The 18,868-nt window shown below is 36.3% G+C and overlaps 1 pseudogene; it reads right to left on the minus strand.

Annotated features, from left to right (window-relative positions):
- Positions 1–3,262: 3,262 nt before the first annotated feature.
- On the minus strand, positions 3,263–4,190 carry LOC133243900 (olfactory receptor 4A47-like; annotated as a pseudogene).
- Positions 4,191–18,868: the final 14,678 nt, after the last annotated feature.

Genomic DNA, 18,868 nt, shown 5'->3' on the forward strand with positions numbered 1-18,868 from the left:
AACACAATTCCTTTAACCAGGACATTTTTGCTTGAAATTTATTTTATTTCTACTATTCCTCCTAACATATAGTGCAACAATGAACATTACTTACAGACATCTTTACTTGTTTCTCTTGGAGAAATCTATATCACCAAGAGAAATAAACAAAAAATATGCACATGTTTAAATTTGATAGATTCTGTAGCTTTGTTATCAAATCCGTGAAGCATCTTTTATCCCCAAAAGTAGTGTACTAAAGAGTAATTTTCCCACAAATTAACCAATACTGTCATTATTGTATACATAGTAACCAAATTTTAAGGTAAAAATCATCCAATTTTAATTTGCATCCATTCAATCCTTCATTCATAGACTTTTATTGATGGCATTAATAATAAAACTATATTATTTGTCTCCAGATAATGTTATAGTAGATTAATGTAATGTCTATCAGTTCAGTTCAGTTCAGTCGCTCAGTTGAGTCCGACCCTTTGTGACCACATGAATCACAGAACGTCAGGCTTCCCTATCCATCACCAAGTCCCGAAGTTCACTCAGATTCATGTCCATCGAGTCAGTGATGCCATCCAGGCATATCTTCCTCTGTCGTCCCCTTCTCCTCCTGCCCCCAATCCCTCCCAGCATCAGAGTCTTTTCCAATGAGTCAACACTTCACATGAGGTGGCCAAAGTACTGAAGTTTGAGCTTTAGCATCACTACTTCCAAAGAAATCCCAGGGTTGATCTCCTTCAGAATGGACTGGTTGGATTTCCTTGCAGTCCAAGGGACTCTCAAGAGTCTTTTCCAACACCACAGTTCAAAACCATCAATTCTTCAGCGCTTAGCTTTCTTCACAGTCCAACTCTCACATCCATACATGACCACAGGAAAAACCATAGCCTTGACTAGATGGACCTTTGTTGGCAAAGTAATGTCTCTGCTTTTGAATATGCTATCTAGGTTGGTCATAACTTTCCTTCCAAAGAGTAAATGTCTTTTACTTTCATGCCTGAAGTCACCATCTGCATTGATTTTGGAGCCCAGAAAAATAAAGTCTGACACTGTTTCCACTGTTTCCCCATCTATTTGCCATGAAGTGATGGGACCAGATGCCATGATCTTCGTTTTCTGAATGTTGAGCTTGAAGCCAACTTTTTCACTATTCACTTTTACTTTCATCAAAAGGCTTTTTAGTTCCTCTTCACTTTCTGCAATAAGAGTGGTGTCATCTGCATATCTGAGGTTATTGATATTTCTCCCAGCAATCTTCTTTCCAGCTTGTGTTTATTCCAGTCCAGCGCTTCTCATGATGTACTCTGCATATAAGTTAAATAAGCATGGTGACAATATACAGCCTTGATGTACTCCTTTTCCTATTTGGAGCCAGTCTATTGTTCCATGTCCAGTTCTAACTGTTGCTTCCTGACCTGCATACAACTTTCTCAAGAGGCAGGTCAGGTGGTCTGGTACTCCCATCTCTTTCAGAATTTTCCACAGTTTATTGTGATCCACACAGTCAAAGGCTTTGGCATAGTCAATAAAGCAGAAAGATATGTTTTTCTGGAACTCTTTTGCTTTTTCCATGATCCAGCAGATGTTGGCAATTTGGTTTCTGGTTCCTCTGCCTTTTCTAAAACCAGCTTGAACATCTGGAAGTCCACAGTTCATGTATTGCTGAAGCCTGGCTTGGAGAATTTTGAGCATTACTTTACTAGCATGTGAGATGCGTGCAATTGTGTGGTAGTCTGAGCATTCTTTGGCATTGCCTTTCTTTGGGATTGGAATGAAAACTGACCTTTTCCAGTCCTGTGGCCACTGCTGACTTTTCCAAATTTTCTGGGCATATTTAGTGTAGCACTTTCACAGCATAATCTTTCAGGATTTGAAATAGCTCAACTGGAATTCCATCACCTCCACTAGCTTTGTTCGTAGTGATGCTTTCTAAGGCCCACTTGACTTCACATTCCAGGATGTCTGGCTCTAGGTCAGTGATCACACCATCGTGATTATCTGGGTTGTGAAGATCTTTTTTGTACAGTTCTTCTGTGTATTCTTGCCACCTCTTCTTAATAGCTTCTGCTTCTGTTAGGTCCATACCATTTCTGTCCTTTATCGAGCCCATCTTTGCATGAAATCTTCCCTTGGTATCTCTAAGTTTCTTCAAGACATCTCTAGTCTTTCCCATTCTGTTGTTTTCCTCTATTTCTTTGCATTGATCACTGAAGAAGGCTTCCTTATCTCTTTGTGCTCTTCTTTGGAACTCTGCATTCAGATGTTTATATCTTTCCTTTTCTCCTTTGCTTTTTGCTTCTCTTCTTTTCACAGCTATTTTTAAGGCCTCCCCAGACAGCCATTTTGCTTTTTTGCATTTCTTTTCCATGGGGATGGTCTTGATCCCTGTCTCCTGTACAATGTCACGAACCTCATTCCATAGTTCATCAGGCACTCTGTCTATCAGATCTAGGCCCTTAAATCTATTTCTCACTTCCACTGTATAATCATAAGGGATTTGATTTAGGTCATACCTGAATAGTTTAGTGGTTTTTCTATATAGAGATACAAATGTATACATAAATACAACATACTCATAACTGCTACTGCTAAGCCACTTCAGTCGTGTCCGACTCTGTGCAACCCCATAGATGGCAGCCCACCAGGCTCCCCCATCCCTGGGATTCTCCAGGCAAGAACACTGGAGTGGGTTGCCATTCCCTTTCCAATGCATGAAAGTGAAAAGTGAAAATGAAGTTGCTCAGTCGTGTCCGACCCTCAGTGACCCCATGGACTTCAACCTTCCAGGCTCCGCCTTCCATGGGATTTTCCAGGCAAGAGTACTGGAGTGGGGTGCCATTTCCTTCTCTGAAAGAAGGTCTATATAGCATTAAATATTTTAAGTAATACCCTAAAAACAATAAATAGAGAAGGTTCTGAACTAAAATCAAACTAACAATAAGAAAGTGACAAAAGTAAATACAAATTTAATTTAAAATTAGGATAATTCTAAAATAATTTCATTAGCTAATGTGCTACATGTTAGTTACTGACACCCTACTGTAAATGCATTCATCCATTTAAGTGTAATGTTAAACCAGATGTTATGAAGTTTACATTATAGCAAGGAATTGTTATTAATAGCACAAACTTAGAATTCATCCTTTATTATAATTATCTTAATTTCTTGAGAAAAAAAAAGAAAAGGTGCACTTATGATGATATTTACATTCCAAATAGATTGGCCCTATTGCTTAATTTGTTACTTCATGAAGGATAATGCACATATTTAAAACTTGATTTGCCTTTTTCTTCTCCAGAGCTTCTTCATAACATTAGTCAACTCAGAATTTCTTAGGCTGTAGATTAATAGATTAAGCATGGGGGTTATGACTGTATAAAACACACTCAACGATTTGTTAATAGAGAAGGTCTTAACAGGTCTTGCATACATGAAAGTACAGGGAACAAAGAAACAGACAACCACAGTGACGTGGGAACCACAGGTTTGGAGGGCTTTCCACCTCCCTTCCTGACTCAGGTTTTTTGGAGAATGAAGGATGACTCCATAGGAGACAGATAAGAACAGAAACACTATAATACACATCAGTCCTCCATTGGCCACAACTAGGATACCAATGACATAGGTGTCAGTACAGACCAATTTCAGTAATGGAAATACGTCACATGTAAAGTGATCAATGACATTGGGACCACAGAAAGGGAGCCCATAAATAGTGATAAGTTGAGTTACTGAGTGTAGACAACGTCCAACCCAGGACACCAGCAGCAGCACAACACACACCCCTTGTCTCATGATCACTAAATAATGCAAGGGCTTACAGAGTGCCGCATAGCAGTCGTAGGCCATCACCAACAGAAGGATTAACTCTGATCCACCAAAAAAGTGCTCCATAAACAGCTGAGTCTTGCAAGATTTAAAGGATATGGTATTTTTTCCCAAAGAACAAATCTGAAATCAACCTGGAGGAGATAGAAGAGGAATAAATTAGGTCTAAAAATGGCAAACTAGCAAGAAAGAAATACATAGGTGAGTTCAGGGTCTTACTGACAGTTACGGTCAGTACAATGAGAATGTTGCCAACCATGGTAAAAATGAAGAAAAATAAGAACAGAACAGAAAGGACTTTCTGCTCCTTTGGGTTCTGTGTGAGGCCCAGGAAGATAAAATAAGTTATATTGCTTCCTGGTTCCATCTAGTCTGTACAGAAACTGACTTCTTCACTTATTAGAAGCTGCTTACCTACAAAGAAAAGGAGGAAAATTTTTATATACATTATAAATTTAATCTTTTATTTATTCATTCAATTAAAAGAATGTGTAAGAATTTATTAGTGTCAAATACATCATAGATATTGTGATTACCAAGTTGAAGAAAGCATAGTTCTCTGCCCTTAGTAATATATGACAGGATGAAAAATTTCATACTGATATAATGCGTGCCATTTTAAGAATATTCATATGATGCTAGAGATCACTGTGTAGGAATATATCAGGTAAACTGGAATCATAAAGGGCTTCCTAGAGGAAACAACACTTTTGCTGAGTTTTAAAGGGAAAACAAAGAATGAGAAAAGATGGGAAGAAAATGTGATGGAAAGATACATCACTTATAGTGTTATAAAGCTTTCATACTTGAGAACCACATAAGGTAATTCACACACTCAGTGAGAATAGCTGAAGCTCTGCCCTGGACTGTTAAAGGACTCGCTGAAATGCCTTTCTGAGGGTCATTAGCAGGATGCTCTTCATTTCCTGACCAATAAATACTGGTGCCATCCAGTGTTGTCTCAGCCCCAACCTCTACACACATTATCAAATTATGGTATGCTATATCTCCAATTTTGGACATCAGTAGTTGGATATCAGTTTAGTATATATAGCAAAAATGTTTCATTTTCCACAATAAAGAGGTGTTTCCCATCTCATTAAATGGTACCACCTTCAATGGAACCGCTCTTACAGAAAATATCACTTGAGTTCTTCACTTCCTTTTTATTTCCATATTTTGATTTTTGTCAAAGTCTCCTGCCCCTATTTTCAAAATATATCACAAATATGGTCATTCCTTATCCCTCATTTTCTTCCTGGTCCACTGCAATAGCCTCCTGACATGTCTCTCCACTTTTCTTCTGGCCTCCAGCAATGTGTTCTCCTGAAACATCTCAAATTATACTTTTTAAAACTTCTTTCAGTTATGTCACTCAATTCCTCAGAACCCTTATATTGCTGCTGCTGCTGCTAAGTCACTTCAGTCGTGTCTGATTCTATACAACCCCATGGACTGCAGCCTACCAGGCTCCTCTGTCCATGGGATTTTCCAGGCAAGAGTACTGGAATGGGTTGCCATTGCCTTCTCTGCAGAACCCTTATAGTGACTTCTAATCTTGCTCTCACAATTTAATGTGCCACAGTTGACATTACACTAAGAAGTATACTATAATCACTATTTTATCATTGATGAAGCTGAGCCTAAGAATATCTTATTAATTGTCTTAATGACACCTTTTAAGTAGTAAAACTAGAATTGGAACCTACATATGCTTTATTTCAAAATGACTTAATTTTAACACAGCAAAAGAAAGAAACAAAATTGTGAATCCTGTTTCCCACCATTTCCTTAGTCTTACCTTGAGGAAATTTACAATATGAAGTAAGACTCTTTCAGTTATTCACAAACACCCAGAATTCGTCTTCATCTAGTTTGGCAACCGAGGGAGCTAGATTGCATTTTTACTTGAGGAAATATTTTATTTCACTCAGTTACCTGTTCATTTCCTCAATGATTTTTTCTGGTTATTCATAAGAATGCTTCTATTTACATTACAGATTTTTTGAAAGCTATTCCAAGGTGCATGCAAAAAAATAAAATCTTACAATGTTAGAATAATTTATCTAAAAGACAAATAAAACCTCCATTTACACAGGAAGATAGCAACAACCCATTTCCCAAGGAAACTTATCTCTAATTACTTCTTTTCTTATTAACTTCAAAATAGGAAGAAAAAAAGAAAAGAAAAACAGTCTATAGTTCAGCCTTTCTCACTCTATCATGTTGGTAGGGCCAGACTGCTTGACTTCAGATTTTTAGAGACTTTCTTGTGTGTATGAATGTTTTAATAATGTATTGTAATAAGCCTAACAAAGAGCTATATATATATATATATATATATATATATATATATATATACATATCAGTTTTTAAAAGGGCGTCATTTTTTCCCACTAGAGGAAAACAATATTGGATATGTTATCCCTTATAGCCAAATTTATCATTAAATCTTAGAACTGGAATGTGTCCAAGACTGATTCTTGCTTAATTAAATTCACTGGGATTTTCCAGTAAATTTTAAAAGTACATCTGTGTGTAAAAGTACTACTAAACCAAATCACAGAATTAGGGTCAGAAAGATGTGTGTGCTCAGTCACTTCAGTTGTGTCTGACTCTTTGTGACCCTATGGACCCTGTCGGGCTTCTCAGTCCATGGGATTCTCCAGGCAGAATACTGGAGTGGGTCGATATGCCCTCCCCCAGGGGGTCATCCTGACCCAGGGATCTAACCTGCATCTCCTGTGGCTCATGCACTGCAGGCAGATTCTTTACCACTGAGTTACCAGGGAAGCCCCAGAAAGATGTAACATGAAGAAAAAAATACAGCTTAAGAACCATACTGAGACTATTGCCAGGCAAAAGCAAAATGTGAGACCAATCTTTTTGTTTCACTAAAGATTAGTTTGTTATGTATTTGCCTACTTTCCAGAACAAGTTTTACATTCTTTTTATTTACAGCTTCATTCTGCCTTGTTGTTTGGTCAAATATATAAACATTATATCATTAATTCAGATATAAAAAACTAATTATTGAAAATAATGAAAGGGAAAAATCTACAATCCAGAACAAACTACTGGACAAGGCTTTTATTTAGATTTTAATGAGAAATCAAAAGTTTAACAGGAAAGGAAAGGCTCAGAAAGTTCAGCACCATGAAACTAGATTTATAAGAAATATTAAAGGGACTTCTATAAGCAAAACAATTTAAAAAAAAAGGCCACAACTAGCAATGTAAAAATCATAAACAGAAAAATCTCATTGGAAAATTCAAATATAGATTAAAGGCATTAAGGTCAACCACTTATGAAGATAGTAAGAAGTTTAGTAGAAAAATTAGAAAATGCATCTATATGCTCATAAGTAGTTAAAGGATACACAAAACAAAAAGATATAAAATACCAAATCAAAAGTAAATATGAAGAAAAAGAGTAAAAGTTCATGATAGTTAAAATATAGTTGAACTTCACAAGTTAAAATAATTATATACATATACATATGCCCCATGTAAAAACAAAACAAAATTATTTAATAGATTATTAATTAAATTATTTAATAGATAACTCTTTGCAACCACATAGACTATACAGCCCATGGAATTCTCCAGGCTAGAATACTGAAATGGGTTGCCTTTCCCTTCTCCAGGTGATTTTCCCAACCCAGGGATCAAACCGAGGTCTCCTGCATTGCAGGTGGATTCTTTACCAACTGAGCTATCAGGGAAGTCAATTTAATAGATACACACAGACAAATGAAGTAATAATCTAAGCATAACAATAAAGGTAGTCATCAAATCACAAGGGTAGATAAGCTAAAAGTGAGCTATAAGGACAAGTCAAATACAATTAACAAATGACAAAGCGTACATACCTATCAATAATTACTCTCCATATAAATGGACTAAATGCTCCAAAGACACAGAATGACTGAATGAACACAAAAAGACCTATATATAAGCTGTTTATAAAAGACCCACTAGACATGAGAACACAATATAGAATGAAAGAGTGAGAAAGGAACAAGATATCCCAAGAAAAGAGAAACAAACAAACAAAAAAAGTCCAAGGTAGCAATATTTGCATCAAAAAATATAGACTTTAAGACAAAGAGTGTAAGAAGAAATTACAAAGGATAACACATAATGGCAAGGAGATCAATACACTGTCCCTGTGAACTATCAGGTTTTTTATCTGATGGGAATATGCACTATTCTTCGCCCAGTGTGAGCACCAACCTCTCTTATCTGTAATCCATCTGAAATTCTTTCCCCAGGTTTAGACAGTTTCCTCAAATTCACCACTGAAGCTGAGGGGAATCCTCTGCAGTCTTCCAGAATTCCTTCCCTCACACTTTCTCTGCCTCTTTATGTCTCTATCTCTCTCCCCCACTCCCAGGTCTATAGGTCTATCCTCTGCAGTATTCTACTCTCAGTATTCTAGCTGCCTTTGTATTCTCAGACCCTCAACTTCACTTCTGAATTCAAGGAGTCTATCAGGATCCTCTGACGTAACACTTCTTATACCACAACTTGAAAAATGTAGAGAAGAGCTAACCCTTTCTTCCAGAAAATTGCAGAGCAAGGTAAACTTCCAAACTCATTCTATGAGGCCACCATCACCCTAATAGCAAAACCAGGCAAATATGCCACAAAAAAGAAAACTACAGGCCAATATCACTGATGAACATAAATGCAAAAGTCCTTAACAAAATTCTAGCAAACAGAATTCAAAAAACATATTAAAAAGATCATATGTCATGACCAAGTGGGCTTTATCCCATGGATGCCAGGATTCTTCAATATCTGCAAATCAATCAACACAGTACACCACATCAACAAATTGAAAGATAAAAACCATATGATTATCTCAATATATGCAGAGAAAGCCTTTGACAAAATTCAACATCCATTTATGACAAAAACCCTCCAGAAAGCAGGAATAGAAGGAATATACCTCAACATAATAACAGCTATCTCTATATGACAAACCTACAGCAAAAATTATCTTCAATGGTGAAAAACTGAAAGCATTTCCCCTAAAGTCAGGAACAAGACAAGGGTGCCCACTCTCACCACAACTATTTAACATAGTTTTGGAAGTTTTGGCCACAGCAATCAGAGCAGAAAAAGAAATAAAAGAAATTCAGATAGGAAAAGAATAAGTAAAAACTCTCACTGTTTGCAAATGGCATGATCCTCTACATAGAAAACCCTAAAGACTCCACCAGAAAATCACTAGAGCTAATCAATGAATATAGTAAAGTTACAAGATATAAAATTAACACACAGAAATCCCTTGCATTTCTATACCGTAACAATGAAAAAACAGAAAGAGAAATTAAGGGAACAATCCCATTCACCATTGCAATGAAAAGAATAAAATATTTAAGAATGTATCTACCTAAAGAGTCAAAAGACCTATATATAGAAAACTATAAAACACTGGTGAAAGAAATCAAAGAGGACACAAATAGATTTTATTTGAGTCCTCTTTGATTATTTAATTAATTATAATAATTAATTATTTATTTAATATATTATTATAATTTAATATAATATATAATATATTATAATATATATAATATAATATATAATAATATATAAAATATTATAATATAATATAATTATAATAATTATTTATTTAATATAATAATTGATTAATTATACCATGTTCATGGATTGGAAGAATCAATATAGTGAAAATGAGTATACTACCCAAAGTAATCTATAAATTCAATGCAATACCTATCAACCTACTGAAAGAGATGGGAATACCAGACCACCTGACCTGCCTCATGAGAAACCTATACGCAGGTCAGGAAGCAACAGTTAGAACTGAACATGGAACAACAGACTGGTTCCAAATAGGAAAAGTAGTGCATCAAGGCTGTATATTGTCACCCTGCTTAATTTAACTTATATGCAGAGTACATCATGAGAAATGCTGGGCTGGAAGAAGCACAAGCTGGAATCAAGATTGTTGGGAGAAATATCAATAACCTCAGATATGCAGATGACACCACCCTTATGGCAGAAAGTGAAGAGGAACTAAAAATCCTCTTGATGAAAACGAAAGTGGAGAGTGAAAAAGTTGGCTTAAAGCTCAACATTCAGAAAACGAAGATCATGGCATCTGGTCCCATCACTTCATAGCAAGTAGATGGGGAAAAGTGGAAACAGTGTCAGACTTTATTTTTCTGGGCTCCAAAATCATTGCAGATGGTGACTGCAGCCATGAAATTTAAAGACGCTTACTCCTTGGAAGGAAAGTATGACCAACCTAGATAGAATATTCAAAAGCAGAGACATTACTTTGTCAACCAAGGTCCATCTAATCAAGGCTATGGTTTTTCCAGTGGTTATGTATGGATGTGAGAGTTGGACTGTGAAGAAAGCTGAGCGCCGAATAACTGATGCTTTTGAAATGTGGTTTTGGAAAAGACTCTTGAGAGTCCATTGGCCTGCAAGGAGATCCAACCAGTCCATTCTAAAGGAGATCAGCCCTGGGTATTCTTTGGAAGGAATGATGTTAATGCTGAAACTCCAGTACTTTGGCCTCATGGTAAGAGTTGACTCATTGGAAAAGACTCTGATGCTATGAGGGATTGGGGGCAGGAGGAGAAGGGGACAACAGAGGATAAGATGGCTGGATGGCATCACTGACTCAATGCACATGAGTTTGAGTGAACTCCAGGAGTTGGTGATGGACAGGGAGGCCCGGAGTGCTGCAATTCATGGGGTTGCAAAGAGTTGGATATGACTGAGTGACTGAACTGAACTGAACTGATCAAGCTACCAACAGTATTTTTCACAGAACCAGAACAAATAATTTCAAAATTTGTATGGAAATACAAAACCCTCGAATAGCCAAAGCAATCTTGAGAAGGAAGAATGGAACTGGAGGAATCAACCTGCCTGACTTCAGGCTGTACTACAAATCAACAGTCATTAAGACAGTATGATACTGGCACAAAGACAGAAATATAGATCAATGGAACAAAATAGAAAGCCCAGAGATAAATCCACACACCTATGGACACCTTATCTTTGACAAAGGAGGCAAGAATATACAATGGAGAAAAGACAATTTCTTTAACAAGTGGTGCTGGGAAAACTGGTCAAAGAATGAAACTAGAACACTTTCTAACACCATACACAAGAATAAATTCAAAATGGATTAAAGATCTAAAGAAAGACCAGAAACTATAAAACTCCTAGAGGAAAACATAGGCAAAACACTCTCTGACATAAATCACAGCAGCATCCTCTATGACCCACCTCCCAGAATATTGGAAATAAAGCAAAAATAAACAAATGGGACCTAATTAGACTGAAAAGCTTTTGCACAACAAAGCAAACTATAAGCAAGGTGAAAAGACAGCCTTCAGAATGGGAGAAAATAACAGAAAACAAAACAAGTGACAGAGAGTTAATCTAAAAAATATACAAGCAATTCCTGCAGCTCAATTCCAGAAAAATAAACAACTCAATCAACTAATGGCCAAAGAACTAAACAGACATTTCTCCAAAGAAGACATGCAGATGGCTAACAAACACATGAAAAGATGCTCAACATCATTCATTATCAGAGAAATGCAAATCAAAACCACAGTGATGTACCATCTCACACAGGTCAGAAAGGCTGCTATCCAAAAATCTACAAGCAATAAATGCTGCAAAGGATGTGGAGAAAAGGGAACCCTCTTAACACTGTTGGTGGGAATGCGAACTAGTACAGCCACTATGGAGAACAGTGTGGAGATTCCTTTAAAAGCTCGAAATATAATTGCCATATGACCCAGCAATCCCACGAGTGGGAATACACACTGAGGAAACCAGAATTGAAAGAGACACGTGTACCCCAATGTTCATCGCAGCACTGTTTATAATAGCCCGGACATGGAAGCAACCTAGATGTCCATCAGCAGATTAATGGATAAGAAAGTGTGGTACATATATATACACAATGGAATATTACTCAGTCATTAAAAAGAATGCATTTGAATCATTTCTAATGAGGTGGATGAAACTGGATCTTATTATACAGAGTGAAGTAAGACAGAAAGAAAAACATCAATACAGTATACTAACACATATATATGGAATTTAGAAAGATAGTAACGATAACCCTATATGTGAGACAGCAAAAGAGACACAGATGTCTAGAACAGTCTTTTGGACTCTGTGGGAAAGGTTGAGGGTGGGATGATTCGGAAGAATGGCATTGAAACATGTATATTATCATATGTGAAATGAATCACCAGTCCAGTTTTGATGCATGAGACAGGGTGCTAGGGGCTGGGGCACTGGGATGACCCAGAGGGATGGGATGGGGAAGGAGGTGGGAGGGGGGTTCAGGATGGGGAACACATGTAAATCCATGGCAGATTCATGTCAATGTATGGCAAAACCACTACAATATTGTAAAGTAATTACTCTCCAATTAAAATAAATTTATATTTAAAAAATAAAACTGTTAAAGGTAGTAAACTGGAGAAAGCCTACAGATAAACTTGTTTTTTCCCCATCTCTGAGTGATCATTGTAAATTGTTCCTGATATGTAGTGTCTTGAAAGTAGTTTTTTCATATTTTTCTGATTTGTTTTTTTAATAACTATACATGAGTACTTGTTGAAAATTTATGCATAATTTCAAATTGCTAAAAATAACCAAAACATCTCTTACTTAAGAAAAGGTTAAATGAACTGGGATACATCCATAATATCCACCAATCGAATAGACTATTGATAGTCCCTGAAGAAGGCAATGGCACCCCACTCCAGTACTCTTGCCTGGAAAATCCCATGGACAGAGGAGCCTGGTAGGCTGCAGTCCATGGGGTCACTAAGAGTCGGACATGACTGAGCAACTTCACTTTCACTTTTCACATTCATGCATTGGAGAAGGAAATGGCACCCCACTCTAGTTTTCTTGCCTGGAGAATCCCAGGGACGGGGGAGCCTGGTGGGCTGCTGTCTATGGGGTCGCACAGAGTTGGACACGACTGAAGCAACTTAGCAACAGCAACAACAAAATTGATAGTCCCATTCATACACATAAACCTCAAATGCATGATACTAAAAGCAAGAAGTCATATTTAAAGACTGCATGGTAGACATGATCTTACATATAGAAAATGCCAAAAAACTGCACCTAATAAAAGAAATTCAAGAAAATTGTAGGATAAAAATCAACTGACATTAATTAGTTTCAATTACATTTAGAAACAATGAACTATACAAAAGAAAAAAAATCATTTACAATGGCATCAGAAAGAATAAATTCTTAGGAATAAATTTAACCAAGAAAGTGAACAATTTATACACTGAAAAATATGACATAAGTGAAAGAAATTGCAGGTGCAAATAAATGAAAAGTTACCCCATGTTCATAAATTGGAAGAAAAAATATTGTTAAAATGGACATGGCAGACAAATCAAATCACAGATTCAATACAATCCCTATCAAAATCTAAATGGCTTTTTGTTTGAAATTATTTAACTGAAGTATAATTGATACCAATGCAATATTTACTAAGAATACAAAAATAATCATAAAATTCATAAAAGCCTGGGCTTCCCTGCTGGCTCAGTGGTAAAGAATCCACCTACCAATGCAGAAGACATGGTTCCATCCCTGAGCCTGGAGGATCCAACATGCCATGGAGCAACCAAGCCCATGTGCCACAGTATTGAGCCTGTGCTTTTGAGCCTGGGAGCTGCAAATACTGAGCTCATGTGCCACAGCTACCGAAGCTTGTATGCCCTAGAGCCTATATCTTGCAACAAGAGATGTGATTGCAATGAGAAGCCAGCACTTCAACTAGAGAGTATCCCCAACTCAACACAAAAGAAAAGCCCATGCATCAATGAAGACCAAGTACAGCAAAATTAAATAAGTAAATAAAATTATACTAAAAAGAGAACAGAGATGCTAGACTTGTTCAGTTTCATCAAATGATTGGTAAATCTTAAAAAAAAAAAAAAATTCATAAGACCCCATTCAGGAGAAAGCAGAGTGAAGCTAGAGACATCACACTTCCTGATCCCAAAATACATTCCAAAACTTTACTAGTAAAAACAGTAAGGGGCTGACACAAAAACATACACATAAATCAATGGACAGAATAGAAAGCTCAGAAATAAACCCATCCATATATAGCTAACTTATTTTAAAATATGGGTCCAAGTATAGAGTATAGCGAAAGGAAATTCTTTTCAATGTGTTGGGAAAAGTGAACATATGCAGAAGAACAAAATCAGAAACTGTGATTTATCTACATACCCATATTATTTGAAGCACTATTCAAAAAGCAAGATCAAAAACAACCTAAGTAGATGGACAAAGAAATAGAATATAATAAACAATGCAGAGACATTACTTTGCCAACAAAGGTCCATCTGGTCAAGGTTATGGTTTTCCAGTAGTCATGTATGGATGTGAGAGTTGGACCATACAGAAAGCTGAGCATCAAAGAATAGATGCTTTTGAACTGTGGTGCTGGAGAAAACTCTTGAGAGTCCCTTGTACTGCAAGGAGATCCAACCAGTGAATCTTAAAGGAAATGAGTCCTGAATATTCATTGGAAGGATTGATGTTGAAGTGGAAATTCCAATACTTTGGTCACCTTATCTGAAGAACTGGTTCATTTGAAAAGACCCTGATGTTGGGGAAGATTGAAGGCAGGAGGAGAAGAAGATGACTGAGGGTGAGATGGTTGAATGGAATCACCAACTCAATGGACATGAATTTGAGTAAACTCTGGGATTTGGTGATTAACAGGGAAGCCTGATATGCTACAGTCTATGGAGTTGCAAAGAGTCAGATATGACTGACTGACTGATCTGACTGACTGAAGCAATGGAATATTACTGACTCATGAAAAAGAAAGAAATTTGGTCTTTGGAGGTATGTGTGAATCTGGAGGACATAAGAAAAATAAACCAGATACAGAAAGACAAATACTGTATTATCTTACATGTGTAATCTAAAAAAGTCAAATAATGGAAGCAGAAAGTATGCCAGGGCTGAAGAGTGGTGTAAATAGGAAGATGTTTCTGAAAGGTTATAAAATTGCAGCTACAAGATGAATAAGACCTGGGATTAATATATAGCATATTGGCTATAGTTAATAGTATAATAATGTATACTTGTGGCTTCCCAAGTAGCACAGAGGTAAAGGAATCTGCATGAGACCCGAGACATCAGTTGGGTCCTTAGGTCAGGAAGATCTCCTGGAGTAGAAAGTGGCAACCCACTCCAGTATTCTTGCCTGGAACATCTTATCGATGGAGGATCCTGATGGGCTACAGTCCATAGCGTTGCAAAGAGTTGCACATGACTGAGCAATTGAAGACAGTATACACTTAAAATTCACTGAGAGTAGGTTTTATGGGGTCTTACCAAAAGAAAAACAAATATGGTGATTATGTGAGATGATAGTTGTGTTAAGTAAGGTTTATTGTGGTCATTTCACAACGTATATCAAATCATCAATTGTACATATTCTATATAATATTTTAATTTATCAATTATACCTCAATAAAGCATGGAGGAAAATTTAAAAATACATAATATGTGATTCTATTTATATAAAATTCTGAATGAGATAAAAATATAGATACAGAGATGGATTATTGTCTATCAGAACCTAGAAGTGAAGGAAGAATGTGACTCCAAAGGTGGATGAGGAAATATTTACTATGATAAAACGTTCTGGTTATTAATTATGGTGATTACACAACTGTACATATTTTGTCACTTGCACAATATAGACTGAAAAGAATGAATGATGTATTGGAAAGATTATGCATATTATATAAAATGGAAAACAAAACATTTCCTGCACGGAAGCAACAAACACTTGAAAAACACAACTAATTAAAGAAAATTACTAGATTTATATGAATACAAAAACAAGTTAAGTGGGAAGACCTATCCAGTTTCTGGATAAGACCTCTCAATTCTCTAAAGACACAAAAACCTTCTGAAGCAAGTCTTATGTAAAACATCAACTACAAATATGTTTTCCCAAACTAGGTTATTTAAATTTATTTTTAAACTTTAAATAAGCAAATATAAACAGAAGTCTGATATGGAATGGTAATGAAGGTGTCCTATGTTTATCAGGCATCAGAGTGTATTTTAAATTGAATGCCATTACACTTCATGTTAAATGGCACATGGATCAAGATATCAAAGGACAATAATAGAGGAGTGAATTGGATCCAAACATGTGCTATATGTAGGAATACAGAGTTGGAAAATCAAACCATTGGGGAAAAATAATCATGCATCCATAAAAATAACAATCTATGAAAGTAACTAAAATTTAGTCCCCAACTAAATTCTGACATAAAAATAATGTGTAAAGGGTTTTAAAATTTAAATGTAAAATATAAAACAACAAAACAATGTAAAAATTAGGTTGAAAAATGTGGAACAACATTTTAGTGACATTGAATTAGGAAAATTCTAAGCAAGACATAAAATTGAAAGGAAATACTGATAGATTTAATTAGACAAATGTAAAAATATTTTTATATGGCCAAAAACATCCTGCACAGCATAAATACATCAAAAACAAATCAAAAACTGAAATACTAATATTAACAATTCCACATACATGGTGAATGGGATAATTTCCATCACTTCAGATCAGTTCAGTTGCTCAATTGTGTCTGACTCTGCGACCCCATTGACTGCAGCACACCAGGCCTCCCATCTCCCAAGCTCCATCACCAACTCACGGAGCTTGCTCAAACTCATGTCCATTGAGGCAGTGATGTCATCCACCATTTAATCCTCCATCATCCCCTTCTCCTTCTGCCTTCAATCTTTCCCAGCATCAGGGTCTTTTCAAATGAGTCAGTTATTTGCATCAGGTGGCCGAAGTATTGGAGTTTCAGCTTCAGCATCAGTCCTTCTAATGAATATTCAGGACTGATTTCCTTTAGGATGGACTGGTTGGATGTCCTTGCAGTCCAAGGGACTCTCAAGAGTCTTCTCCAACAGCACAGTTCAAAAGCATCAATTCTTTGGCACTCAGCTTTCTTTATAGTCCAACTCTCACATCCATACATGATGACTGGAAAAACCATAGCTTTGACTAGACGGACCTTTGTTGGCAAAGTAATGTCTCTGCTTTTTAATATGCCATCTAGGTTGGTCATAGCTTTCCTTCCAAGGAACAAGCGTTTTTTAATTTCATGGCTGCAGTCACCATCTTCAGTGATTTTGGAGCCCTAGAAAATATAGCATCTCACTGTTTCCACTGTTTGCCCGTTTATTTGCCATGAAGTGATGGGACCAGATGCCATGATCTTAGATTTTTGAATGTTGAGTTTTAAGCCAACTTTTTCACTCTTCTCTTTCACTTTCATTAAGAGGCTCTTTTGTTCTTCTTCACTTTCTGCCATAAGGGTGGTGTTATCTATGTATCTGAGCTTATTGATATTTCTTCTGGCAATCTTGATTCCAGTTTGTTCTTCATCCAGCCTGGCATTTTGCATGATTTTCTCTTCATATAATTTAAATAAGTAGAGTGACAATATACACCCCTGATGCACTCCTTTCATGATTTGGAACCAGTCTATTGTTGCTAATTTCCTTAGTGTATAATTAAATCATTAAGATCAATTTGGAAAATATCAGTAATGGAAATAAAATGAGATATTCATTCATAAGCAGTACAAGAAAATGCATAAAAACCACTTTAAACACGTGAATAGATGTCCAAATTCAGTTACATATATTTTTATAATTAAAGTATGTAAATGAAATGCAATTTTTTATCTGATTTTCAAATACCACAAATGTTTTTCAAGCAGTGATTTTTAAGAGTGTGATCAAACAATTTTTCAGAATTAGAGGAGTAATGAGTGTGATAAAATTTCATGGATAGCATTTTAGCAATAACTACCAACATAATTGATGGCGCTAGTGGTAAAGAACCTGCCTGCCAATGCTGGAGGCATAAGAGACATGGGTTCCACCCCTGGGTCAGGAAGATCCCCTGGGAAAGCGAGTGGCCACCCACTCCTCTGTTCTTGCTTGTCTTATTCTTCCAGTCCCATGCATAGAGGAGCCTGGTGGACTATAGTCCTTAGAGTATCAGAGAGTCAGACATGACTGAGCCAGCAGCCTGCACGCACAAACATAAACATTGTAGACAGATATACCAATTAAATCAACAAGCCCACTTGTACAATTCATACTTACAAAATATCAGAAAGCCTGTATTGAAAAACCTGAAGAGGACTTAATACCTAAATTTTAGTGTATCTTTATAAAGAAGTTGGGCTTCCCTGGTTCCTCAGCTGGTAAAGAATTTACCTGCAATGTGGGAGACCTGGGTTTGATCCTTGGGTTGGGAAAATCCCCTGGAGAAGGGAATGTCTACCCGCTCCAGTATTCTGGCTTAGAGAATTCCATGGACTCTATAGTCCAGAGGGTCACAAAAAGTCGGACACGATCCAGTATAAAGAAGTTAAGCAGGATCGTGAAACTAGAATAACTTACATCTATATAGACTGGCATGTCTATATTGAATATCTTCCAGAGGCTGAGAAGATAAGTACAAAATTTATACAGAGCTAAGTGAACACATTCATATATGAAAATATGCATGTATTTGCAAAATTATTATTTGAAGAATCTTAGAAACCATGTACAGTGACTGAAACTGGGGAAACTGAGAGTTATTGGGTGTGAAGTTTGCAAGAGGTGTATCCTACGCTATTACAATTTGCTTGGCTTCTATTTTTTTTTTCTAATTTTATTTTATTTTTAAACTTTACATAATTGTATTAGTTTTGCCAAATATCAAAATGAATCCGCCACAGGTATACATGTGTTCCCCATCCCGAACCCTCCTCCCTCCTCCCTCCCCATACCATCCCTCTATTTTTAAAACTTCTTAAAATACTCATCATATTTAAATTATTTAAAAATTAAATTATCATATTTAGTTATATGTGTAAAGAAAATGACATTGAATAGATGATGATCTATACAGAATTAAATTTTTAGCAAGTACAATAAAAAT

Source organism: Bos javanicus, unplaced genomic scaffold (genome assembly GCF_032452875.1).
Source record: "Bos javanicus breed banteng unplaced genomic scaffold, ARS-OSU_banteng_1.0 tig00002723_1, whole genome shotgun sequence".
NCBI classification, from domain to species: domain Eukaryota; kingdom Metazoa; phylum Chordata; class Mammalia; order Artiodactyla; family Bovidae; genus Bos; species Bos javanicus.